We start from the raw sequence: 27,478 nt of genomic DNA, 5'->3' as shown, positions 1-27,478 counted from the left end.
AGTTGTGGCCGCTATACGCTACCATTGGTATCCGCTGCCCCTGCATCAGCTGGCCTAGCTGCTATCGATGCTGAGATCCGCTGCAACTGGTGCGCTATCCATTGCTATGGTATCTTGCTGGTATCTTACTGGTATCCACTGCACTGCTAGTGCTGCTGCTAAGAGAGGACGACTACTGTTGTCGCTTTCTAGAACTTTTATGAGCGGCTTCGGCTGAAACAGGCTCTTATATAGGCCAAATAGCATATTTTAAACTGCAAGGTATATAATTATGTCGACCCTGCTTGGGAAGCAATCTTATAACGACCAATCAGAAGTCTAATTTTCAGTTTTGACAAGGCCCAATTATTTTCAATAGTACAATAGTTTGAATAATAAAATTAAAAGTATCTTCATTTTTGAAGAATCTTAGAAGATTTTCCAATCTATTGCTGCAAGAACGAAGGAAATCCATCGAATACTAACCGATTTATTAACATTTGAAATTGGATATATTTTTCACTTTTTTCGGTTTTAGATTTTCATTTCACATCCCTATGTAGCCGAACTTCCTGAGAGAAGTATTCTACTTCAAAAGTTAAAAAAATTATTAATTAGGAGTAAAATATTCGTGCTGAAGAAATAGCGAAACAATAGAAATGACTTTAAATTTCGTACACTTCAATCACGAGCAATACCGGGAACGTACGTATAGCACAATACCAAATTTAAATTTTGTTGAGGCCATATGTTTTGATCAAAGCAGTTACAGTTTTAAATAGTCTTTGAATTTCGTTTCTTTTCATAACTTTTGAACCATATATCAAATTGCTTTAAAATTTCTTACTAGTGAGTTTGAGAGACAACCCGTTCAAATGACACTAGATATGTTCAAATAAGTCGTGTGATCTTTGAGATAATAGACTTTCGTTGTTTTTATAATTTAATACATAACGGTTGGAATATACGAAATACGATATAGTCAAATAAATTGGGAACCTAGAGGAAAGCCAAATTTTTCATTTGACACTAAGATTGTTGAATCTAGTCCAGCCATTTTTGGGAAAACGAGTGAATTTGAAAAGTCATCGGTACATGTTTCTTTTCACAATTTTTGAACCACGTGTTTAATCACTATAAAATTCATCAATTAACCTTTAACTTGCCCGTTGATTTGATACCAATATTGTTCAAATCGGTTGTGTAGTTTCTGAGATAATGAAGTTTCGTGATTTTCATATCATGATACATTACAGACAAAGTAACAGACCGATTACATTAAAACTCAATAGAGTGTTATGAGGCAGCTAGACGTTTCATTTGACACTAATTTCGTGGAAATCGGTTCAGCAATCTCTGAGAAAAGTGAGTGAGTTTAAGTAGTCTTCGGAATATGTTCCTTTTCATAGCTGGATTTCACATTTTTAAACATAACAGGCAAAGTAATAGTCCGATTACAAAAAAAAATCAATAGGGTCTTATGGGGTAATTAGACCTTCCAAATGACACTGGTTTTGTGGAAATCGGTTCAGCCATCTCTGAGAAACATGAGTGAGATTAAACACTCTCCAGAACACGTTTCTATAAATAACTTCTGAACCACACGTTCAATCTTCATGAAATTCAAAAGTTAAGAGTTTTTTAAGTAGCTTGTTCATTTAAAACCAATTTTGTTAAAATCGGTTGAGTAGTTTCTTAGATAATGATGTTTCGTGATCTTCACATTTTTAAACATAACCTCTAAACTAAAAATCCGATTGCAATGAAATTCAATAGGGACTTATGAGGCAACTAGACCTTTCATTTGCAATTAATTTCATGAAGATCGGTCCAGCCATCTCTGAGAAAATCGAGTGAGATTGGTAGAGCGTTACATACACACACACATACAGAAAATGCTCAGCTCGTCAAACTAAATCGATTGATATACGAGATTCGACCCTTTGGAGCACTTTTATACCTTTGGTTTTTCCAGTGATTGCTATACCTTTCTAGGAGAAAGGCAATAGGAGAAAGGCAAAACATATTATGGGTACCCATGTCGAGCTCGTATACAAATACCCAACCGTAAAAATACGCACCTCTAGAGTAATAGGAGACACCCGGTTTACGGCTGGGTATTTGAATACGAGCTCGACGTTAGTATTCTTCGAATTTCGTTCCTAATAACAAATAATAAATGCAAGAATCTTGGAAAATGAGTTATTTTGACGTTTTTTATCATCCTGCGAAAAACTTCTGCTAATATTTTTCCAAATTTGCAATTTTTTTCCAAATTTGCTGAGAGTATTACACTGCAAATTTGTACATTATTTTTTATTTAACTTACACGGTTTATAAGTTATGATTGGTTGAAACCGTATATTGTACAAAGATAGTAAGTACATGAATTTGATAATTTTGATTAAAAGAGTAACTTTGATGTTCTGAATAGTTCATAAGTTCTGATCTTTTTCGAGAAAAAAAAACAATTAGGTTTTTGACTCAGTCAGTTTTCAACGGGTTTCCTTCGTTCTTGCAGCAGTCGACAGCTCTTAATCGATATAGCAGTTAGTTGCGCACTTTCAAGATCAGCAAAGATTTCTTGACATTTAAGCGTCGCCATTATCCATTCGATAATACAGTCATCCAGGCCCCTCACTTCCATTGTGGAACGAATAAAGCAATAGAATGCATTGTCGAGTGCCCCCCTAATATAAAGAAAAGCAACCATAGCGTTTTTTTTGGCTTGAAGTGATTGTAGTGATTTTATTAACTAACGATTGTAACGGTTGGTAAACGGCTGGGCAGTGCGTACCAGCAGTACACCCGTACTGAATGGCATGAAATAGACCCTGGTGAGGTCCATAGCATAATGCCCAGCAACTACTATTCCTATCTCCACATGGTCGATTATCGAAATTATTTGATTTGAGCAAATTCATTGCATGAAGTCGATAAACTATATTAGCATCTACATTCTCAACCGCATAAACATCGCTAAAGCAACACAGCGTGTACGAAATTACAGAAATCCTGCTATCACTATCAACTGAATGGAGCTAAAAGTCTCTTTCATTCTCAGCTCGTTCGTTGAAAGTTGAAATTCAAAGATTTCAATTTCAACTGGAAATCCTTTCATGACAGTGAAGGCTTACAGCACTGGTCTTCTCTGCTCTTTGGCACTTAGCCGAGGGTAGCTAATCGCTTCGCTCTCCCTATCCGGCGAACAAACACCAACACTTGTAGCACTCGACGCGTGTCAGCTGCATAACCTTCGCTGGACAAAAGCGGAACAATCTTCGCTTTACACAAACGGGACATAAACTGCAAAACAAAACAGTTATACACCGCGCACTTTGAAAATACAAACAATGTGAGTGCCCGTTACCGCTATCGAGGATAAACTGATAATCCCGCGATAACTGTTTCTGCTGCCGGCCAAGGGGCGTTGGTTACAATGCCGCTTTACAAAATCAGTATCGGCGTTATCTATTTGCCTCCTGATCGCAGAGCCGATGTTACTGCTATTGAAAATCATGTCCAATCCATCGGATCTGTTTTGTCTCGTTTAAACCGGGACGATCCGGCATTGCTATTTGGTGACTATAACCAGTCTGGATTGATTTGGAGTTGTAGAAATAATAATATGCCAGTTATCGACTATATCCAGTCGTAGATCTCAGCTGGGAGCTCAGCCTTGTTAGATGGTTTCAGCCTTAACCATCTGTCTCAAATAAACTACGTGACTAATAGTAATGACCGTCTTCTTGATTTGGCCCTGACTAATAATGAAACATTGTGTGCACTTTCTGAGGCAGATGAGCCGCTAGTACCTCTAGACTTCAACCACCCTGCGCTGGCAATCACGGTCCAGCAATTAGTGCTCGTTGAATTTGAGAATTGTCCAACCGAACAAAATTTAGATTTTCGCAGAACTGACTTCGACCATTTGAGCTATTTAATTTCTCGAATCGACTGGCAATTTTTGGAAAGTGGAACCTCCCTCGATGATGCATCATTGGGTATTTTAACGACACCATCAAGACTACACTTGTTCAGTGTGTTGTGGTCTAACACTAGCTTGCGTCAACTGAAACGACAGCGGTCTATGGCGCTACGCAAATATTCCAGAACACGTAACCCGTTAACGAAACAAACATTCAATCATGCTAGTAACTCCTATCGGATTTATAATCGCTACCTGTACAAACGGTATACTCTTCGGATGCAGAGTTGTATCAGACGAAACCTTCGACGTTTTTGGTCGTTTGTTAACAGCAAAAGGAAAGAAGAAGGTCTACCGAAGAACATGTTTTTGAACAATCGTCAAGGAAACACGACATTCGAAAAGTGTGCTTTATTTGCTCAACATTTTCAGCAGATCTTCCGCTGCTCTACTGCTACAACTACAGAAATAGATTCAGCTTTAGATGGTATCCCCAGAGACGTCATTGACTTCAGCTCATTCACGGTTACCGACCGCCAAGTGGAAGCTGCAATCGACAAAATGAATTCCTCTTTCGCTCCTGGGCCTGATGGCATTCCTTCTTGCGTCCTGAAAAAATGTAAAGCTGTTTTCGTACGCCCACTATGCTTGCTATTTAACTTGTCGCTTCGACGATGTGTTTTTCCAACCAGTTGGAAAATATCGACCATGTTTCCGGTGCACAAAAAAGGTGACAAACGCAACGTGCAGAATTACAGAGGCATAACCTCTCTTTGCGCTTGTTCAAAAGTATTTGAAATCGTTTTTTATGATGCACTTTTCGCTAGTTATAAACACTATATCTCGATCGATCAGCATGGTTCTTATCCGAAACGCTCTACCGCTGCTAACCTCGTTCAATTCACTGCAACGTGCCTGCAGAATATGACCGAAGGAGCCCAAGTTGATGCGGTTTATACTGATTTGAAAGCTGCATTTGACTGCGTCGAACATGGTATCCTGCTCGCTAAGATGGAGAAACTTGGAATGACCCCCGCTCTGGTACAATGGCTGAGGTCCTATTTGGTAAATCGTACACTCTACGTGAAGATTGGATCGCAACATTCTGCTCATTTTTTCAAATGTATCAGGCGTTCCGCAGGGCAGTAATTTAGGACCACTGCTCTTTGCCTTGTACATAAATGATGTATCGTTAGTGTTGCCAGAAAATTGTCGAATGTTTTTTGCAGACGATGTAAAGTTGTTCAAGACAATTAGAAATACTTCAGACTGTCTCGAACTTCAGCGACTAGTCGACGTTTTTTTAAAGTGGTGCTCCATTAACCTGTTGACAGTTAGTATCCTGAAATGCTGTGTGATTTCGTTCCATAGAAAAAATGTTCCGGAAATGTTCAGCTATAGTATGCTTGGTCAAACTCTGACAAGGGTTAACCAGGTCCGAGATTTGGGTGTTACGTTGGATTCAGCCCTGTCCTTCAGGCCACACTATAATGAGATCATAGCAAAGGCGAACCGACAACTCGGTTTTATTTTCAAGGTAGCCTCGGATTTTCATGATCCACTGTGCCTCCGTTCATTATTCTACTCTCTGGTGCGATCTGTCTTTGAAACAAACTCCGTAGTGTGGTGTCCATTCACCGCAAACTGGATTGCAAGAATTGAATCCGTGCAAAGGAAATTTGTACGGTACGCTTTACGTTTTCTTCCGTGGCGAGACCCGCAGCAGCTACCGGATCGCTGCCAGCTTTTGGGCATGGAAACACTGCAGCAAAGACGTTTCGATACACAGGCTGTGTTTGTCTTCAAAATTTTAACCGGTGAAATCGACGCCCCGAAAATTCTGCAGCAGTTAAATTTGTATGCTCCGGAAAGGTCTTTAAGGCGGAGAAACTTTCTATCGCTACCGCATCGCACTGCATCATATGGGCAACACGACCCCGTTCGTTTCATGTCAGCTAGCTTGAACGTCGTAGCAGATTCATTCGATTTTAACATCTCAGTTACAACATTCAAACAAATTCTTCGTAGACTACAGGTTTAATTGTTTTTGAAGCGTGTTTCAATTGTTTTTAAAGTGTTTCTTATCGTTTGTAAATATTAATTAGCATTTAGTTAGTAATATATATTATCATTAAGACCACCAACGTGTCAGATGATTTAACAATAAATAACAAATAACAAATAACAAATAATAAATAAACGCGACAATATCGTTCACAAACGAAAAAACGAACGAATTTAAACAAATTTACGTGAACGATATTCAGCGCAAGTGATGAGTACTGTCATATAGGGTACACACTCTGGCGGGAGTGTCCAGATGAGAATTATTTTTACTCATACACTCTCTCGCAGCACTGCCCATAATTAGGTGAATTTTCCACTCGATGCCAAAATTGCAACCGCACAAGTTTCAGAGTAAGGCAGCATGCTGAAATAAACATACTACGAACAATCCAGAAAATGATACGAATCGAAGCAATCGGTATAGACCTACGCAAACAAAAAAGGACAATGGTTGAAAACTTGACACTTGGAATGTTAGGCCTCTGCTCGAACCGGCACGCGCGGGCAGTTTGGCCAGAGAGCTACGGAAGGCGACAGCTAAGGGGAGACAACTGGGTATAGATTAGCAACCACTCGCTGATTGGTTGAAATTGAAAACCCCGAGTGCGTTAAAATTTATCATCAAGCTTGCTGGCAGTGTTGCTGAATTTGTGATAGTGTAAGAGATCCGAATTGGATCATCACTTATATCGATTACCAAAAGATCTAAGCAAGGAGATAATACGGTTTTGCGTGAAGTATAAGAACAGCATACCGCTGCTCAATGCCGGAAGTAAATAATGTAGTGTGAGCTTATATCTACTTTTGAATCCGTTCTGGTTTGAAGTTGGAATATACCTGTTAAGGCATATTACTTGTGCGGAGAGTACAATTGAATGAATCATAATCATTGATGGATGACACGTTTGATTTCAAGGATATTAATGATGCAGATTCTCCGGTAACCCTCAGACGGTAAAACTATCGCCTGCAGGAGGAATTGTACATATTGCTGATAAAAAGCATTAAAAACATTCAAGTATTTTCCGGGTGAATGGCATCACTTACGAAAAATACAACAGGGATCATCGAGGTGAGTGAGTAAAAAGAGTAAGAAGCCAGATTTATTAACAAATTCATTGACAACGTGAACGTGAACGGAGAACGTGAATTCCGAGCAGTTGCTTCGACCACGGAAACTTCTTTCAAGTGCCACTTATACTACGGTGGCGGTGACAGAGCGGAACAGGGCGTCGGTTTCGTGCTACTTAGAAACCAAATGAAGCGTGTCATTAGGTGGAGGCCTATTAATGACTGTCTATGCGTATTGAGGATCAAGGGCAGATCCTTCAATTACAGCCTTATCAACGTGTACGCGCCGACATACGATGAAACCGATGACGTAAAGGAGGAGCTCTATGAACTCATTGAGAAAACATATGGAGAGTGCCCACAACACGACATAGAGTTCGTCATCGGAGCACAAGTCGGACGAGAGCAGTTATTTCGTCCCGTCATTGGTAGGCAAAGCCTTCACTCTACCTCAACGACAACCTCTTCAACTTTTACAAAAAATGATTACCGACCAATATATTTTTTATATTTTATTTCTGTCATAGGGTTATAAAATCTAGTTACGTGAAGATGCAAGTAAAATTCAAGGGCCATCCTTTTATTTTGTACCATAATTAAAAATACCCATATTTTATCGTACCGTCATCCAGGGTGAGATTGTGCCAAAAAATGATGCTATTTTGTTCTCAAGCTTGTAACGCACATATTTAAGCAAAGAAATCGATCTAAAATACACCAATGCATTCTAGAATGTTTTGTTAACAACTACAACAAATATGGTTAAGTTACAATAAACTATAATTTTGCTAAAAATACATGAACTTTGGCTCAATCTCACCCCTTCTATGGGGTGAGATTGTGCCAAAAACAAAAAGTTGAATTTGATACTTGTTAAATGAACAGTAGTGTGTCTACGAATAATCCACATGACTAACATGATAAAACAGTAAGTATCGGGACGACCATAAACAACGTGGACTATTAAGGGGCTTTAGGGGGTTGATCAGAAACTATGTCTCATATGAATTATAAAAAAATGTATGGCTGGGTCAAATTGATACATAGAGTAATTAGTTATGAAAACGTGGCTTACAGACAGTCTATACACATAGTGGCGTCTCCAGGTTGCCTAAAAAGGGAAAACGTTAGAGCATGAAGTTTGAGAAGACTTTTCGTTTCAATTATTATGGCGTCATTGACAACTGTATATTCCATTGGAGATCTCAAAACCTCTGGAAACGTACCCACAACCCACCTTCTTCGCTTTAAAAGTCGTCTGTTTATATAGAATTGGTGTACAAAATTTTGTTATATTCCATAAGTAATAACAATCATTGAAAATTTCCATCTAACAATTGAGAACAGTAAGCTTCTCAAGCTTTTAGTCATTATTTCAAAGAATACCATAGCTATACAACATACCTTATGCTGTGGGAAAAAAAAACTTACCTGTTCACTAAACTTGAAATGATGAATGCAATTTATTATTTCCGGCGAATGTTATGACGTTATAGAAGGTTGGTCATTATGTTCTGTTCTAATTGTGAGCCCTCACGCATCATTGCGCTAAAAGATGACCGCAAAATCTGTCTACTGGAAAGTTTCTCGAGGGTGTATTTTCAAGCCTTTGATTATTGTTACCTATACGTAAATATTGACCTAGTTGTTGTAACCGACTATCGTGTATTCAAATCTCAACTGGAACTGGTGCTGGTAATTTAAAGAATCAGTAGTCTTTATTAGTCTTTAAAACTGAAATAAACCGTTCAAAAAGTGTTAAATAAATTACTAGTAGCCTGTTTTGCCGCTATAGATACAGATAGAACACTTGTATTTCTGCTTCATTAGCGGGTAGAGAAGTGAGCCCACATCGTGAACGGATTGAGGAATCTGCAGTGCCCAATAACAGCTCTATCGAATCATGGCTCACTGGCAGCCGATCAGCTCCATACCCTTCAAATTGGAGAAAACATCATTTCGTCGGTCTGCTTTGGCTTCATATGAACGTGAACACAAAAATTATTAATTCACCCAGAGGGAGAAAAACATCTTTATTCTACAATATCACAAAGCACCATTTCTGCATACTTCCGATGGAAAGTGTCATAAATCTGCTTGTTTCGATAGATAGAACTTATTCCTTTACCTTACCAACGGATGGAACTTCTTATAATTTTATACAAGGGTATTTCATAAAAACTACAGCTTTATACTTTTCTTTTGGTGAATTTAATTTAATCATACTGACTCGAGAAAAGTTGCAACAATTATTTTATTAAAATAGAAAGTCCTTTCTGGGTGCTTAGAACCAGGAGTTATCTACTCCTTGTACTTATACTTGAAGCCAAATATCAAAATTCTAAGTGTTTGTCCACATATTAGCATTTTCCTCCTCATCTTTAAAAAAAATAGATCTCAAATCGAACAAAAACTGAGCTCAAAACGGCCATTCTACGAAAACGGTTTTGGCATGGTTTTTATATATATCACAAAGCGAAATATTATCGAGTATGTATGAGCATTAATGGTAATGCGCTAATATCTGAAAGTGGTAGTCAAACTATGTCATATATTGAGTAAAAAAGTCTCAGGAATCGACTGGTAACTGTCTGATTATGTCCCACTTTATGCCTTATAGGACAACTGTGATCTCCCAGCTGGTCTCGAGGTGCGATGTTGACTTAACAAGCCAGTTGTCGTAGGTTCGAGTCTCGGCTCGGGAGAGACTGTTAGTGTCAGTAGGATCGTAGCGCTAGCCCCGCAATTGTCCTGTACACTTAATAGTTGGCTGCGAAGTCTGTGTATAATAAACAGAATATCAAGTTCCGAATCGGAATGTAGCACCAAGGCTTTGCTTTGCCGTATATCCATATATAACATAATTTAATTACCACTTCTAGATATTGGCGCATTACTATTAATGCTTCAACCGTTTTCGTAGAATCGCCGTTTTGAGCTCAGTTTTTGTCCAATTTAAGGTCTGTTTTATTTTAAGATGGGTAAAAAAATGTTAATATGTGGACAAACTCTTAGAATTTTGACATTTGGCTTTAAAACAAAGTGGCGTCGGAAAAACTTCGAAAATTTCCAATTTCTCAAAAATTCAAAATGGCGCCATTGTTGCCCCTTAAGTTGCAATGTGTTCAAACTCGGGGGAATTTGTTCTTGCGTTACCAAGGCAGAAAAAAAGTAAATTTTCGTTGCACTGTGTTAGCTACGTCTGAAATCTATTAGTAATTTAAGAAAAACTCATTTGTTCGAAATTTTCCGGGATCAACTTTTAACCATTCTGTTTCATAAGATAATATTTCGACATCAAATGCTCTCAAAGAGCTGTAAATTAACTTTTTTCAACTGATCACTGCTCTTTTCCAAAGGTAAAAAGCAACAGTTCCATGCCTCAGCCAGTGTTACTGCATATATGCAGATCGCAAAGATTTTCAGCTAGCGGTGGATTGTTTTCCGGTATGATGAAGGAAAACCCCGTTAACGGGTTTCGACGATAAAAGCACAATTTCACGGTCGATTACATCGACTGCACAAACAGCGTGGCGTGTGCCTGTGCTGCTGGCATTTATTTTCGCTGATGCTCGTTTTAGTGCGAAATAGGCGAATCGGTATTTTCGGAAGGTTGAGTGTAGTGCTAATGCTAATGTGCTACTGGTTGTAAAATTCACATGTACGAGTTTCCAATGCGATTCGTCGAGCGAACGCCAAATTTTGCGCAGACCTGTGTGCTCAACAAATTATGAAAGACAATCTCTCGCTATCATTAAGAGAGTTTGAGTACTGAACTCTAGTAGTAGTATTGAAGACTGTTATTAAAGTATGAAACAACATTCAACCTATAATTTTCTTTCTAACTTAATGGATTCTTTAAATGTTTGGAAGGTGAATTTGCAAAAGGCACATAAATATTGGGTAAGGTTGATCCAATAATTAGTTAGAAGATTATGATTTTTTGGTTCGCCAATAGCTTTCGTTAGGAGAAGTATATTTCAATTAGTTAAAATCCAATAATAACACTAGAATAAATGCAATATGAACCAAAATTCTAAATATACAGTGCCGGAGAAACTAAACGGCTAGAAATATAATTGAAATAAAACCGAACGGACCGAATCAAACAATAAACAATCAAACTTAAAACATTCAGCTTATCTATTCTAATAGCATTCCCCCTTCTATTTATAGCTGTAGCAATTGCCACATTGTAATGTAGTTTACTCCTCTGAAATGATTCAGTACTTCAACACGGAGTAACACTGGTTGTCTAACGAGACACTCGCTGCAGTCAGTACGTAAAGTTCGGTGTCCTGGACAATTTTGCGCGCCTTGGCTCCTAGCCCGAAAGTGTGCCGAGGCAAACAGCAACTGTTTTATTCCACTTTTTACAACCTCAAGCCAACCAAAGCGATAAACTTATCTGTACAATGTCAAAAAGAGCATAGTGAGCTTAATTTTACTAGAGCAAACGGTATCGTTTGTGTTGCTGCCAAAGTTGAATTCCAAAGCAAGATAGTGCAGAAAGTCCCAAACTATGCTCACTGTTATATTTAGTTTGGGCCAATTAATAGTCACAATACAGCAGCAGCTAGTACACCAGTGGAGAGCCATCTGAATACCGCAAATGCGAACGAAAGCGAAATGAAACAGATGCTTCTTCTTTTCCGGTTTCACAGTGAAAGCGGAAATATTATTTAATTACAAAAAGAGCAGTTTTTAAGATTGCTTAAACCTCAAAACGGAATTCCCTCGCCCAATGCTCTTGTCGCTGGTAATAATTTATGATCTCATTACTGCATTTGCTTGTACATTATGTAACGGCCAAAAAGTTAAATTTAACGTCAAAAAACTTCTACTAGTGTTGCACTAAATTCCAGCGAATCCCAGCATTTGCTTATTATACCCCTCGAAATGACCGGATGCAAAAGACAATTCTAAAAAGAAGCGCTTACGGTTGGAAGCTCGCGGCACGACTGAGCTCAGTTCAGTTTCGATCTTTCTCGTGAGTTTATAATCGAGTGGATGAAAAAGAAAAACAGAATCAATCAGTTGAGAAATTACCGAAATATTGGTTCATTGTGGAAAACGAAGCTCTTTCCCAGGAAAGTTAAGTGGACGGTGCTTCAGCAAATGTGAGTCAAGTTTAGATGGACCAGAGTTGGTTTCGTTTCGGTTTGGCGGAAGGAGAAGGGATTTGTTGAGCAAATACTGAAGAAAGCTATCTTCTACAGAGCGAAACTTTAAATGCAAATAACCCGTCAGCAATTAGGACTAACGAAATGGATTCCCTTTTTTTTTTGTCCGAATACGCTAGGCTGCTGGGTTGGGGTTTCTTAATTTGAGGAAATCTGATTTTCAACTTTTGGGATTGGTAGTTTTGAAATCTGTTTTGCGAAGCATTTATTTCGAAGGTAAACATTTTCTTGCTAATAATCAATAGAACGCAACTAAATAACATTGTTAATACTGTTTTTTCTCGTCTTTTCAAAAAGCCTATTCAAGAATTCGAAAACTTAAGAGGGACATTTAACTCAATTACCCAAGACTTTGTACCTTTGTATAACTATTTGGATTTCTCAAAGAGATTTTGCTCATATTATTTTGAAATTCGTTTGAACGACGAAAGCAGTCATAACGTAGCTAACGCCTTAAAAGACGCATCCAAAATTGTTTTCTGGAGACAACATAACCTTTACGTGTAAATATTGTAGCTGATGTGAAATGATCAGTATGTTCTTACACAAACTATTTCAAGCAATAAAATGTCAAGAATTTCAATGTAAACTTTTTGAATTCAGCAGAGAAATTTCGCTATAGAAAACGATTACAAACTGATGGGAATAATAAAAAAATATGTTTCGTTAAAATTACTTATTCCTCAGAACAGTTAAAAAATTACATTTGGAAGCATGTTTGAAAATAAAGCGTTCACAAAAATATAATAAACAAAGATTCAAGGTCATCAGTGACACTAAAACAAAACTATACCTATAATTCATAAAAAAGTTAAAAATTTATAGAAGTTTCGATAATGAAACACCCACGATAACCATCCTCTGGCTGAAACAGGCATGTGAAACTGCAGTTATACATGTTTTTATCAAAACCAGGAAGTTCAAGTTTGCCTGTACAGCATTGAATTAGGACAAAAACTCGATCTACTTGTTTACCACAAGTTTTCGTGTATTGTTATTTTATGTGATTTTCGCCGACTAAACCGTATCTTCTCCCCTTCCCTCTAGATGTGACATCCGGTTATGGCGCATAAATAAACAAATTCTTCGTTTTCCAAACATTTTATTTCCTTCGCGTAGCGTTCACAGCTGCTCCGTTTTTCCGCCGATTCAAATGTCGCTGATGTTCCGCTACAAGATTTCTTTCCCCTGTTGTCTACCACTTCCAGTCCATCTGCGAATCATGCCGCCAATCCGCCAAAGGAGAGACATCAAATTGAACAAATACTCACAGAGAAAAAAAAGCCGTACGGATCAGCACAATTGTACGGAATTAAAGCTGAAAGGTGAAATCAACCCTATATTCTGTTTGGAATTTCCGGTGACGACTATATTTTGCGCTATCCTATCGTCCATGAAAATCCCACTCGCCGAGACGAAGATTCCCCCTGCCGTAGTCCTACAGTGGAACAAACCCGCGAGATCTTTGAACTTTCTCGGTGGATGGGATGAAAGTTTTTTTTATCCTATCGCCACACCAGAAAATCCCTCCCATCCTCACCACTGGAGTCTGAAATCTGAACTTCCACAGCGAGTGACTGTTGAAAGTCTCCCCGAAAGCACACTGAAAACGTGTTTATTTATCTAACTGTAATGCGATGAAAGAAGGTGGCAAAGGAATCGAAAAAACACACAGGAAGAAAAAATTGGAATAGAAATGCGTTTTACTTTAAGCACATTTCCCTATTTATTCAGAGAAGCCAAAAGAAGCTCGTCGCTGACTGTTGGCGGCGTATTATACAGTGATTTTATTTTGCACGATGATGTTGGCATTGGCGGTTTGGCCGATAACTTCTTTCGGCTGTTGTTTTGAAACGTCATCCCACGCAAAATCGTGGAATGTGCGTGTTTTTTTGGTAAGTTGAAAGGGTGCGTGTAAAAGGGTGACAAATGAAACTTCCCACACCTTGTCTGTTATGGTGGTTAAGAATGCATCAAAACTTGTTAAATATATTGAACATATATGTCGCTTGTGCCTTCCATAAAGAGTAATGATTGGCATTGGAACGAAAAGTAAAGTCTGGGTTCCGGTCGGAGACCTTGATATAATGTGGAATATAACATATCAGTAATGGCTAATCATAGCACTACTCCATTCAAAGTCCATAGGCAATGACTGGTAAATTGCCATGATTCGTTCAACTTTTCGTTTTTTCAAATTGAAAAAAACCTGAAGGTGAATACAAAAGACTGGAGTAACATAAACTTTTTTGTTGCAATTCAAAATGGCTTTTGTATTTTTCAGGAAAAAATCGAAAATTCCAATTTTTACCAGTAGTTTAGCAAAGTAGGCTATACTTGTGTATCATATCATTAATAGAACCATTGTATACATGGGCTGAAAAAAATCGGAATGAGCAAGAGCATTGTCTTGGTGCAAGAGCATTTTTTTGGGCCATGTGTGGCCCTTGATTCAACATCAAATCGGTCCAATATGATAAAAAGTATTGTTTAGAGTTTGTTTTACCTCGCTCAAGGTATTAACCGGCGGATTGTTGCGTATCTGGACGCTTCGGATTACTTTCACTATACATAAACCACTCTGCCGACTGTAGATAGGACTAAGGAATAGTAGTGGTGGATCTATGTTTCATCTATTACATTTGCGTTCGAAACTTGTACCACCAATTGAGCCGTTGCTGAACAGAGTGGTCTAAAGACCTTTTTTTTCAAAAATGAGTTTTTTACATAAACCGCATCTACTCAAGAAGCTGCAGTTAGGAGACTAGAAAAATTTCGAAAAATCGAACTTCAAAGCTGATTTATACCATGTTGAAATTTCGTCCGAAACAGAATGGCCATTCATGTAACATGTGACATGTAACATATAACATGTGATATGTAACTTGCCACTTGCCCTGTAGCATGTTACACGTGATTTGTATCATGTTACACGTAATGTAACACGAAAAATGTAACATGTCAAATATCATGTAATATGTAACATGTTGTGTTACATGTAATGTTACACGTCACATGTAACACGTGACATGCCATGTACATCATATAACATGTGACACTAGCCATTTTATACGAGTTAACGTCATTTTTATTTATGCTCATGTACATAGACCACTCTGTTCCGAAACGATACGAGGATACCAGTGAAATATATATGAAGTCAGAGTGGCCTATGTACATTGGTATGGTAAAATCACTTATTTCGCCAAAAAAAGGGTAATTTCATGTATGCACATGTTAAACCACTTCATAACCTTTATATTAGAACATTTTGTTTGAAAGAATTCGTTAAACTGAATTTTTTTCAGCGATTTTTCGAAAATTGCTTCTCCCGACAAATTTGCTCGATGGCACATAGACCGCTCTGTTCCACAACGGCTCAATTGAAGTCCAGCATAACCTTTTCTTTGCTGGCAATAGAGTAAAAATGTAAAAGTTATTTTTTGATTTAATTTTTCCCAGTTATCCAAGTTTAAGACATTTTATAACTCTACACACATTGTCGAATAGATTTATCAAAACGTTTTTTACTAGAAGCACCTTGAAATTTTAATCTAAAACGAATTAACAAGCCCAAAAATCTAATATTTTTGATTCACTAACACAAAACCGCAGAAGGAATTTACCATAGTCAAGGGCTAATAAACATAGAAACAAAGAGGAAGGTGGAAACGGGAACAAGAATTATGCAATCAGTGAGCTTTTCCCGAGCCAAGTGGGTCGCACGATAGCCTGTAGTATGTACCCAAGCAGGAGACAACACTCGGCTAAAAATATAAAGCTCTAGCAAGGTACACAGCGCTGACACCGAAAACGTCTGTTTTGAATCTGCGACAGGAATAAAACATACAGCATCCTTCAGCATAGCAACTACGACTGTTGTACCGGTCGTGCTATGCAAACATTAAAATTCTTGTGGTTACGTTCGGTTCATGAAGCTGCCACGCCAGTAAGTATCTCCGCAGACAGTGCAACCCGTTAAGTTAGTAGAGGATATGAATCTTGGTTTGGCTTATTCGTTGTAGGAAACAAAGATTCATTAAAGAGTTGTTTTCAACCTGCGTACTAGTGTACATCTTATTTGAGACTACTTTTTTTTTTCTTCATCTATAGTTTATTTGACACGGCACAAATACAATTCAATGTTTACGGCGCCAATTATATCTGGTAGCTTACTTTCTAAAGTATCTTAATAACTAAAAGCAAATTTTTTATCCTCGCTGCCGACTACGAGCTGAAACTAAATCTAACTTAAAGCTAGAATATTTTGCATTAAAAGCACAGGTTGCTGTTTGATGATTTTCATTGCCATAGGTAAGCAGCATATTAAATTTGTTCCGCTGCTGGGCCAAGATATTACGGATTGGCATATTGGGTTGTTTCCATCGGGCCTTGAGAGTATCGTGCGGGTCTGATTGCTCTTTCCGGATCCGGGGTCTTAACGTGTTCTTGTCGTTTGGTTGGATGTAGGCGGAAGGGGATAGGACTAAACTGGGGCGTGGATGGATTTCAGGAAAACGTATATAAGGGACATGTAGGATAGGTCACGGCTCGCCAAGACATCACGAACAGGAACAGCCGGCTGCCTACCTTCGGCCTGCAGGGAAGCTATTAATCTAGACCTTGCGTCACGGTGTACAGGGCATGACCAAACAACGTGCTCTATGTCGTGATAACCTTCACCACAGACACAGATACCACTTTCCCCGAGCCCAACACGACGGAGATGCGCGTCAAATCTATAGTGATTGGACATAAGCCGGGACATCACGCAAATGAAATCCCGACCTACATCCAACCCCTTGAACCACGGGTTCGTCGACACCTTGGGGATTATGGAATGTAACCACCTTCCCAGTTCCCCCTTGGTCCAAGAATTTTGCCAACTGATGATCGTATTCTGACGTACAAATGAGAAAAATTTATTAAAGGCAATTGGTCTTTCATAAATTCCACCGTTTGTTGCACCCACCTTAGCCAAAGAGTCCGCTTTCTCATTACCCGGTATCGAGCAGTGAGAAGGGACCCACGCTAAGGTAATCTGAGTAGATTTTTCGGATAAAGCACTCAGATGTTCCCGTATTTTCCCCAGGAAATACGGAGAGTGCTTAACATCTTTCATCGATCGGAGAGCCTTAATGGAACTGAGACTGTCCGTAAAGATGAAATAATGGTCCGTGGGCATTTTTTCGATAATCCCTAGGGTGTACTGAATTGCAGCTAATTCTGCGACGTAAACAGAAGCAGGATTATCGAGCTTATGGGAGACGGTTAAATTGTTATTGAAGATACCGAAGCCAGTGGACCCATCAAGAAGTGATCCGTCAGTGTAGTACATATTGTCGCAGTTGATGTTTCGATGTTTATTGGAAAAAATTTTAGGGATCTGCTGCACGCGTAAATGATCCGGGATTCCACGAGTTTCTTCTATCATGGATGTATCGAAAAACACAGTAGAATCAGAAGTATTTGATAAGTCGACACGATTTGGAATATTCGAAGAAGGGTTAATATTTTGGGACATGTGATTGAAATACAATGTCATAAAACGGGTTTGAGAATTAAGTTCGATTAACCTTTCAAAATTTTCAATCACGGGACGGTTCAAGACCTCACATTTGATTAGAATACGAGAAGACAGGCTCCAGAAGCGGTTTTTCAATGGTAGTACTCCAGCTAAGATCTCCAAACTCATCGTATGGGTCGATTGCATGCAACCCAAAGCGATACGCAAACAACGATATTGTATTCGCTCCAGTTTGATCAAATGTGTGTTTGCTGCGGAGCGGAAGCAGAAACACCCGTACTCAATAACAGACAGTATCGTTGTTTGGTAAAGCCTTATAAGGTCTCCTGGGTGGGCTCCCCACCATTGTCCGGTTATTGTACGAAGAAAATTCACTTTTTGTTGACATTTTTTCATCAGATACCTAACGTGACAACCCCAGGTGCCTTTAGAGTCGAACCAGACACCAAGATATTTGTGTACCAAAACCTGAGCAATCGTTTTACCCATTAATTGTGTTTGAAGCTGAGCAGGTTCATGCTTCCTAGAAAAAACTACTATCTCAGTCTTCTCCGGAGAGAATTCGATACCTAGCTGTAAAGCCCAAGCAGACAAATTGTCCAAGGTATCTTGCAATAGTCCTTGCAAATCGGCAGCTTTGGCTCCTGTAACAGAGATTACACTGTCGTCTGCAAGTTGTCTTATCGTGCATGAATTTGCCAGACATTCGTCGATGTCATTTACATAAAAGTTGTAAAGAAGGGGGCTTAAACATGAGCCCTGGGGAAGACCCATGTAGCTAATGCGAAAAGTTGCCAAATCGCCGTGCGCAAAATGCATGTGCTTTTCGGACAACAAATTGTGCAAAAAATTGTTCAAAGTTGGAGAAAATCCTTGTCGGTGAAGTTTACCCGAAAGAATGTCAATAGAAACGGAATCAAAAGCCCCCTTAATGTCCAAGAACGCAGACGCCATTTGTTCTTTGCGAGCATACGCCAGCTGAATATCTGTTGAAAGCAACGCAAGACAATCATTCGTCCCTTTGGCGCGGCGGAAGCCAAATTGAGTATCTGATAGTAGACCCTTTGATTCGACCCAATGGTCTAAACGACGGAGTATCATTTTTTCCATCAATTTCCGGATACAGGATAGCATTGCAATCGGCCTATAAGAGTTGTGATCAGAAGCTGGATTTCCCCTCCAATCCTGCGGTTCAATGTTTTGCTCCAGGAATTTATTGAACAAGTTCAACAAGCGCCTCTTGACATTGCCGGGTAGATTCTTCAACAAGTTGAATTTGATTCTATCTAACCCAGGCGCGTTACAGGACAGGAGGGCAACTGAAAATTCTGCCATCGTAAAAGGTGATTCTATCGCGTCGTGACCCGGAGACGTATCGCGAACAAAGTTTTGCGCAGGAACAGAGTCCGGACATACTTTCCTGGCAAAATCAAATATCCACCGACTTGAAGACTCCTCGCTTTCGTTGACCGTTACGCGATTCCGCATTCTTCGGGCTGTGTTCCAAAGAGTGCTCATCGATGTCTCCCTCGACGTCTCGTTCACGAACCGACGCCAATATCCGCGTTTCTGGCCAGGCTTTTAAGCTTGGTATTAAGCTCCGAATACCGTATATAGTCGTCGGGTATACCTCCCTTCTGGAAGGCCAAAAACGCGTCGGATCTTTGCGTGTAGACATCGGAGCACTCTTGGTCCCACCACGGAGTGGGAGGCCGTTCTTTGATCGTTACGCCGGGATATTTCTTCGTTTGGGCTTGCAACGCGGCGTCGAGAATCAAGCCCGCGAGGAGGTTGTATTCTTCAAGTGGTGGATGATGTTGAATCGACTCGATCGCTTTTGAAATCATTTCCTCGTATAACTTCCAATCGACATTCCGTGTGAGGTCATACGGAATGTCAATTGGTCGCATGCGAGTTGACCCGTTTGTAACTGAAATAAGAATAGGCAGATGGTCGCTACCGTGAGGATCGAGGATTACATTCCATGTGCAATCCAACCGTAGCGACGTCGAACATAAGGATAGATCCAGAGCGCTTGGGCGCGCTGGAGGTTTCGGGATACGTGTCATTTCACCGTTGTTTAAAATAGTCATGTCGAAGTCATCGCAAAGGTTATAGATTAAAGAGGAGCGGTTATCATTGTATGGGGAACCCCAAGCCACGCCATGAGAGTTGAAGTCTCCCAAAATCAAACGTGGCGAGGGAAGAAGTTCTATTAAATCAAAGAGCAACCGTTGCCCAACCTGTGCTCTGGGAGGAATATATTTTGAGGCAATACAAAGCTCTTTACCTTGTATTGTCATTTGACATGCGACAACTTCGATGCCTGGAATCGAGGGGAGGTTAATACGATAGAAAGAATAGCACTTTTTAATCCCTAAAAGTACTCCTCCATATGGGGTGTCTCGATCAAGGCGAATAATATTAAAATCATGGAAGTTGAGATCAATATTTGAAGTAAGCCAAGTTTCACAAAGGGAAAATGCATCGCATTTGTTTTTATTTATCAAAACTTTAAACGAATCAATTTTTGGTAAAATACTTCTACAATTCCACTGTAAGACAGAGATAGAATCCTTCATATACGCGGTTGAATTAGGCATCGAAGGATACAATCGCTGCAAGGAGGGGCCATTGGGCAGTCAACTGCTTCAAAAATGATCTAACTGTTGGGAGGAATGCTGTAAGAAAAATTTTAATTGGATCGGGTACATTGAAATTTTCAAAAATCCAGTCCACAATGTCAGGAAATTTCACTAATCCAGAGTTTGTTTCATCAACTGGATGTGCAAAAGGAACAACTGGGGTTTTAGATGTTCCTGGCAGTGCTGGGAACTCCTTCTGGGACTTTAAATTTGCAAGCCCAGGAGGAGTTTGCTTCGGTTTTTCCGCAGCACTGTTTGGTTTGTAAGTACTTTTCATTACACTTTGGGAAATCTTAGGACCTTTACGGGGAAGTTTAGGAGAAGAAACATTTTTCCTCTTCCTAGACTCCCCAGGATTGGCATAAGATGTTCCCGCTGATGAATCGTCAGAATCGGTTTCATCAGAGGGCAACAGATCAAAGGGGTTCGATGTTATGGTAGAAGTGGTCACGGTCTTCTTCAGCATCTCAGCGTAAGAACGCTTTGAACGCTCCTTAAGTGACCGCTTGATTTTATCTCTGCGCTGCATGTACACCGGGCATGTGGAGAGCTCATGCTGGTTTTCCCCACAGTGAATACATTTTTCAGCATTAACACTGCAAGAATCTTCCGCATGAGTCTCCCCACACTTGCTACATCGTGCCTTATTGCAGCAGTAGGCGGCTGTGTGGCCTAACTGCTTGCAATTGATGCAATTCATAACACGGGGTACATACAATCGCACAGGCAGACGAACCCGGTCGATCGAGACGTGGCTATGGAGTGCAGATCCGGCAAACGTAACGCGAAACGAGTCTGACGGAGTGTAAACTTTTTTACCGCCGACGAGAGACATGGACCGCAATTGCTTACAATCCAAAATCTTCGCCTGTGTTTCGGTATTTTTGAAGCAACCGGTTGCGCTTTTTAGGATACACTCGACAGACAAACTCGAATCGGTTATGACACCGTCGATCTCCACGTCTCGTGCGGGTATGTAAACGCGACACTCGCGTGTGAAGAGCTCAGAGCAAGCGATAGCATTGGCCTGTGCCAGATCACTGACCACGACACGGAGCTTGTTAGGTCGGACCTTGTAAATTTCGGTCACGGCCTTGTACCCCTTCGTCAGGTCTTTAGAAATTTGCAGTATGTTTAATCGCTTTGAATTCACTCCTGCCTTTGGACGAAAATAAACAGTCTGGGGCGAGGGGGGACTGGAGAATGAACAGGGGAGGGTGTAACAGAAGGGTCAGGGTCAGGGGGGTTCGGGGATGGTGGCACGGGAGGCGAGGGATCTATATCCATCGCGCTAAATGTAGCGCACTAGCGCACTAGCGCCGACAAGAACACGTACCTATTTACTTCTTCCTTCCAGCAGTGGTTGTCCGATCGTTCGAAGCTGCACCCAAAGCAGCCAGCAGCACCAGTACAGCAGCACCAATACAGCCAGCAGCAGTGAGCCGGGTGTGAGATCACTCAGCACACTCGACTGTCAACTGATGGCCTTGAATTAGAAAGATCTATTCACTGTGCACAGATCAAAACTGCAGCTGGTATTTTGCACCAATACAGCCAAAGTTGCGAGCCGGGTACAGAACGTAGCGACACAACTCACAATCTAGTTGGCATTTAGCGCGAATAATACACTCTTTTGTTTGGCTATTCGTACACACGGACCGGATTGTAATAGAACGACCACTTTGCACGTCCGTTTCTGTCGAGTGTTCGACGCGGAATGAAATGATTCATTGAGACTACTTGTTTGAATGAATTATTTTTTAACTGATTTTATACGCAGTCTTTTCTTTAATTGATAATATTTATTTATTTAGTTAACTGCAACAGACATAGTCTTAATAAATTAATTGATTGGAGAAGCCGACTTGAACTAACAACATTACCGTTCTCAAATCGGCATAAAAACCATTTTAAGACACGGCCTTGCAAGGTTAACATAAAGTACAGATTTTGAGCAGGCTTTGTTTTGCTCGTCTTCATCTTAAAGAGCAAACAGTTTTCTTCCTTCTTAACAACTGTGAGCTTACATTCAATGTGCATCACACCATCTGCTGTAGAGAGAGCGCAGAGTAATAGTTTCTCTGACGAAAAAACGCTCCTAATTTGACAGAGAAAAAACCCAGTGAAACTCTTGTAAATTGCTCATCTGCGCACGCAAGAAAAGTGAGATAAATTGCTCGGCGATCTACTGAGCATTGTGTTACCGTTCTCATCACTCTTTGGTGCAGCAAAAACAGTATAAAATCGAACTTTCTGCAAAAAACGCACCCATGGTGAGTTGTGAATCTTTCTATAATATTAAATTCGAAAACTGTTAGGATGTGGCTTCAATTTGAACCTAAATGTTTTGGTATTAGGCTAAACTACTCCCTCTTAAACTGAGAGAGCAAAAATATGTTTACCCCTAACACGCGATGATTAAGAGTGTAAAGGAACTCTGCGACTGAAATACTCTATGCTAAATGTGGATAATTACTCACTCTGTGTGAGAGAAATTCTAGTTCTCCAAGGGGTTTGGCAGGTAGAGAAAAAAATTTGAGCAAAAATCAAGAGAACGGAAGAAGCCTGCATTTAAGCATTCTGTTCTTAATTGGTAACCAATAATTCGAGAATATTTGAACCGGTTATTTTCATGAATTTAATGAATTTTTTCATTATTGGTTTGTTATTAAAATATCAAGATTTGTTATTCATATGGTCTTGAAGGAGTAACATTTTGGTATTATATTTTGTAATTCGACCAACCAACTATGTAAACCACATTAAGGTTAAAATGAGGTATCCAGCTTTCCATAAGCGGTAATGGTGGACAGTGCACGCATCCCATTTTGACGTTTTCTGTAGGTCGAGTAATTTTTAATCACAGTAACGGAGTGAAAAACATAAAAATTTTGCAACGTAGCGTAGCAACTTTAATTAACAGTTTTGTTTATTTTAATCCGCGCATGCGCACGACGAAATTTGAATAACGACATTACTATATTTTCTACTCCGTTACTGCGATTGAAAATTCCCTGACCTACAGAAAACGTCAAAATGGGCTGCGTGCCTTGTCCACCATTACCGCTCATGGAAAGCTGGATTGTATTATCGAGTTTTCAATATCAGGTTTTAATATTATTAGGTACATATTATATTTTCTCCTGCTCGGGAATTCAAACAAATGATACCACCCCCAACCCAAATGAAAAATTAAAAGCGAATGTAGTTTTCTACAAAGCACGAGTTTCATACTATCAAGCAAGTCCAAATGAGTCTTTTTTTGTGGTCAATGAAGTTTAGGGACAAACGAATTTAGAAAAGGAAAAATATACACATATGCGAAACATTTAATTCGTCTGGTATTTATGAAGCGATAATTCGGTGTTTTCAACAGCTTTGCTTTTCAAGTTGGTAACATATTTATTACAAAAGAGGGTACGCGTCACAAGAGCCCTTGACCATGTGCATGATAAAACCTAAGTTGCAGTGAGCGTTCGATATAATGCTAAGGTAGTGGTTCTAGAACGTAAGCTTTGAGTGTAGTTCCATAAGCAAATCTTTGACGACAAGATTGGAGTTTTGTGTCCAGTAAAGCATAAAACATTTGGAGACATGTTTTAGTAAGGTTATTAACGCGGCAACATTCAGTTAACTGGTTGATAAAATTCTGTAACTTCTTACAGCCTTGTTTCCTGTGACTCTCCAGAGTGATTGCAGAAGGTATTAGATTCAGTGGAGCCAATCTTTACTGAGATGTTGTGATTTGTCAGTTTAATATGAAGCCAATTAACAAAGTCGTAAGAAGCCAACAAGTCAGCTTATTTTTCTGTTACCTTATCAAACAGATCCAACCCGTGGTGTGGTCTGATCAGTCAACTTGGTGCGGCGGCGAATTGTACTCGATCGGAGCGTCCTTCAGAGACCAAACTATGCGCGATTTTCTTTCATGATGCGGCGATGAGTTTCTGGTATCGTTGTCAGCGGTTACTAGTGAGCCCAAGTACACTAACTTGACGACCAATTCGATTTCATCACCACCAACTCGAACTCGAGGTGGGAGGTAAGCACTGTTTTCTCGTGAACCTCTTCCCTTCAGTAATTCTGTTGTATTTTGCTGCACCAAGATCAAATCATTCCTTGAGAAATTCCCCTTCCTGATAAAAAACGAAACACAAACAAACAAGGAAAAGTCTCTTCCTGTTGTCAAGTAAATCTTCGTCTCCAACCCTTCAAAGTAAAAAACTCATTCTCACTCCGCTCCTACTTTTTGTACAAGTCGTTACACCATTCGCAAACAAAACTGGCGTAAGACGTTAGCGGATAACGCCTAGTGACTATCGTCCTCGTTGATAACGTTATCGGTAACGGTGATGACTATTGTCGACGATAATCTATCGTATCTATTCTATCGTATTAACAAGCCTGGTCTGAATCTATACTCGTACTGCAGTAGGTGCGAACGTTGATGACGTCGAAAAAAAAACCTGCCGTCAATCATTCTCTATCTGTTAGTCTGTTAGTCTGCAGATGGTTTTGTGGAAATCTTTGCGGGCTGCAAAGCTTACGCACCATTTCTTTTATTATTATTATTTTCAGAACTCAGGGTGTGAGGATGAAACTAGGGGAGAGATGCTGGGGTAGGTACATTACCCAAGACACCTACTGGTCCTTGTCCCGACCCACTAAAACCTTCAGTCTCCAGCCATGGTCTTCCCGAAACGACGGTTATGTATTAGTCGGGGAGGGGCTTTTGTGCGAGAGGCACCCTCTTTACTTATGTAACCTCCTAGCTAGAGACTGGTAGTTAGCTACCACCAGCGTGTTGGCTAGGAGGCGGCCGCACAGGCTATCCCGCGGGAGTAGCACGACAAACCGTTTCTTGGTGTTCCCACACGCAAAAGTTGGCTGGTACGAAACCAGTACAAAATTGTGCGTTTTTAGCGCAATTGTTGATGTAATTCGGAACCAGTACAATGATTGCGTGTTGGGCATAACGCAATTAATGCTCTAGCGTTTCTCCAATGTATTTGGCAGCTTCAAACTACTACACCTAAACAGTCTCAACTGGTATCAAACAGCATTGCAAAGCGAACGAGAAGCGAAACCATTCTCCTCCTTTCTGCTTGAGGACGAGACATATGCTACCGCAGGGGTGTCTCGCTCATTTCGTGAAGCAACAAGATATCGCCTTGCGCGTCACAATCCGAACCGAAAGAGAAGCGAAAGAGCAACCTGCAAATTGTATGTGACGTGTCTAGTCTTGTCGCACATACATGGAAATTCTACGAGCGAGAGAGAAATTTCTCTCGTCGCTTGAGAAAAAAGCGCGTGCACAAAATGACAAAACACATCACACAATTTACGAGTGTTGCCATAAAAAATCAGCAACGCTTTTGTGGCTTTGTGGAATGGAGGGTTTTGCTAGTTTTGCGGTGAAGCTAGCGTTGATTACAAAATGTTGTGAACTGAATTTTGTTTCGTTTTTTTTTTTTTTTGCATTCAATGGTACTTGTTAATGACCAAATCCATCGAGATAAATCGATCGAGTATTATAGCTATTTAAATCTAGTGAGTTCACAAGTTGTTGTTTGCTGCTTGCACTGCTCCATAAGTAGCAGTCACTAAAACACTCGACGAGAGAAATAAAGTGTCGGTATATGATACATATTCTGATTTCACTCTATGTCAATGTATTCGCAGTACAACTGTTGCGTTATGCGTTTCACACATTTATTGTGCGATTTCTGTGCAACATTTGTGCGAATCGGGAAGACACAATGATTGTACAAGACTTCAACTTTTGCGTGCAGGGACCGCTTTCCCCGGGGACTGCCTCGCTTGGCAAACCTGCCCCGTAGAGCAAACCGCCGCGAACAGAGGGGCGTCTGTCTACCAGGGCTCTACATTTTCGAAACAAAACAATGAAACTGATATACTCGCGCTGTCATTTCGATTAAAACAGTTTCATTTTCACTTGATTTCTTTCGGCTACTGTCAACGAATTACTTCTTTCTAACTTTCCCTCTTTCTTCCTTCGGATCATTTCGAATGAAACTAATGACTATTTCAATTGACGGAGAGAGTGACGGAGAGAATGATGGAGAGAGAGACTCTATCTTTTCCTTCAGCGTCTCAATTGAAACTAGCATCGCATCGCGTCGTTTCATGGTAGTTTTCTAATACCGCAAGCCGTAGTTAGAACGGCAAAGGCATCGAATAAATACGTTACGCAAGTTCCGATCACTATTTCCTACCTCTTTCCTATAGAAGTACTGTATAGAATCCTTCTGTCTCCGTCAGCGCTCATTGTCATTTTCAATTAAGAATCGTCATTTGAGAGTGTTTATGATAATCTCCGCTTTCAATTGAAAAGCATTTGTATCAATTTCAAGCCCTTCAGTTGCCAGAATCACAACAAGAGCTTTCGACTGGGTGTCAGGTGACTCACGAAGTGCTCGAAAATGATACAAAAGCTTTTCAATTGAAAGCGACGGGTCAAAGCGTCACTAAAACCTGATAATTGACAATTGAAAATGACTTTTTTAGGCTCCCCTGTCTACATCTCTTTGGATTCAGTCACCCTCCTGGTCCTGGCCGCTTTCTCGGCCGCCTCAACTCGAGCTACGAGTGCTTCGTACTCTTTTCTGGCTTCATTCATGATGCTCCGAAGCAGGGAAGGCTCTACTTCAGGTTGCCAGCGATATTCCGCCTGTTGGCCGCACCGCTACCCTCTGCCGCGTGTCCATGCACTTTTCGACGGCCTTGACTAGCAAGGGACCGTCTACCGATATGTCCGGTGTGGACACGGACGAATTCACCGTTTTTCCACCCCCAGGCTTCGCTGCATCCGTCTCCGCCTTCTTCTGTGGAGACCGCTGGATGCTATCTGACGCGTAAAGATGGTAATCCCTCCGCACAAACATTTGATCCTATTCCTGCCTGGATCCCACCAGGCAATGAACTCGGAACGTACTGAAAGGCCTGCCAGGTTTTGAAGGACGGAGACCCCTGCACCAAGTACCACCTCGCCGGTTCAAGCCGTTGTCACACGACTTTACTAAGGGAGCTCGATGCAGGTACCAGCCCGAGGACGTGG

This window comes from Wyeomyia smithii, chromosome 3 (genome assembly GCF_029784165.1).
Source record: "Wyeomyia smithii strain HCP4-BCI-WySm-NY-G18 chromosome 3, ASM2978416v1, whole genome shotgun sequence".
NCBI lineage: Eukaryota > Metazoa > Arthropoda > Insecta > Diptera > Culicidae > Wyeomyia > Wyeomyia smithii.
Note: the sequence above shows the minus strand (reverse complement) of the source record.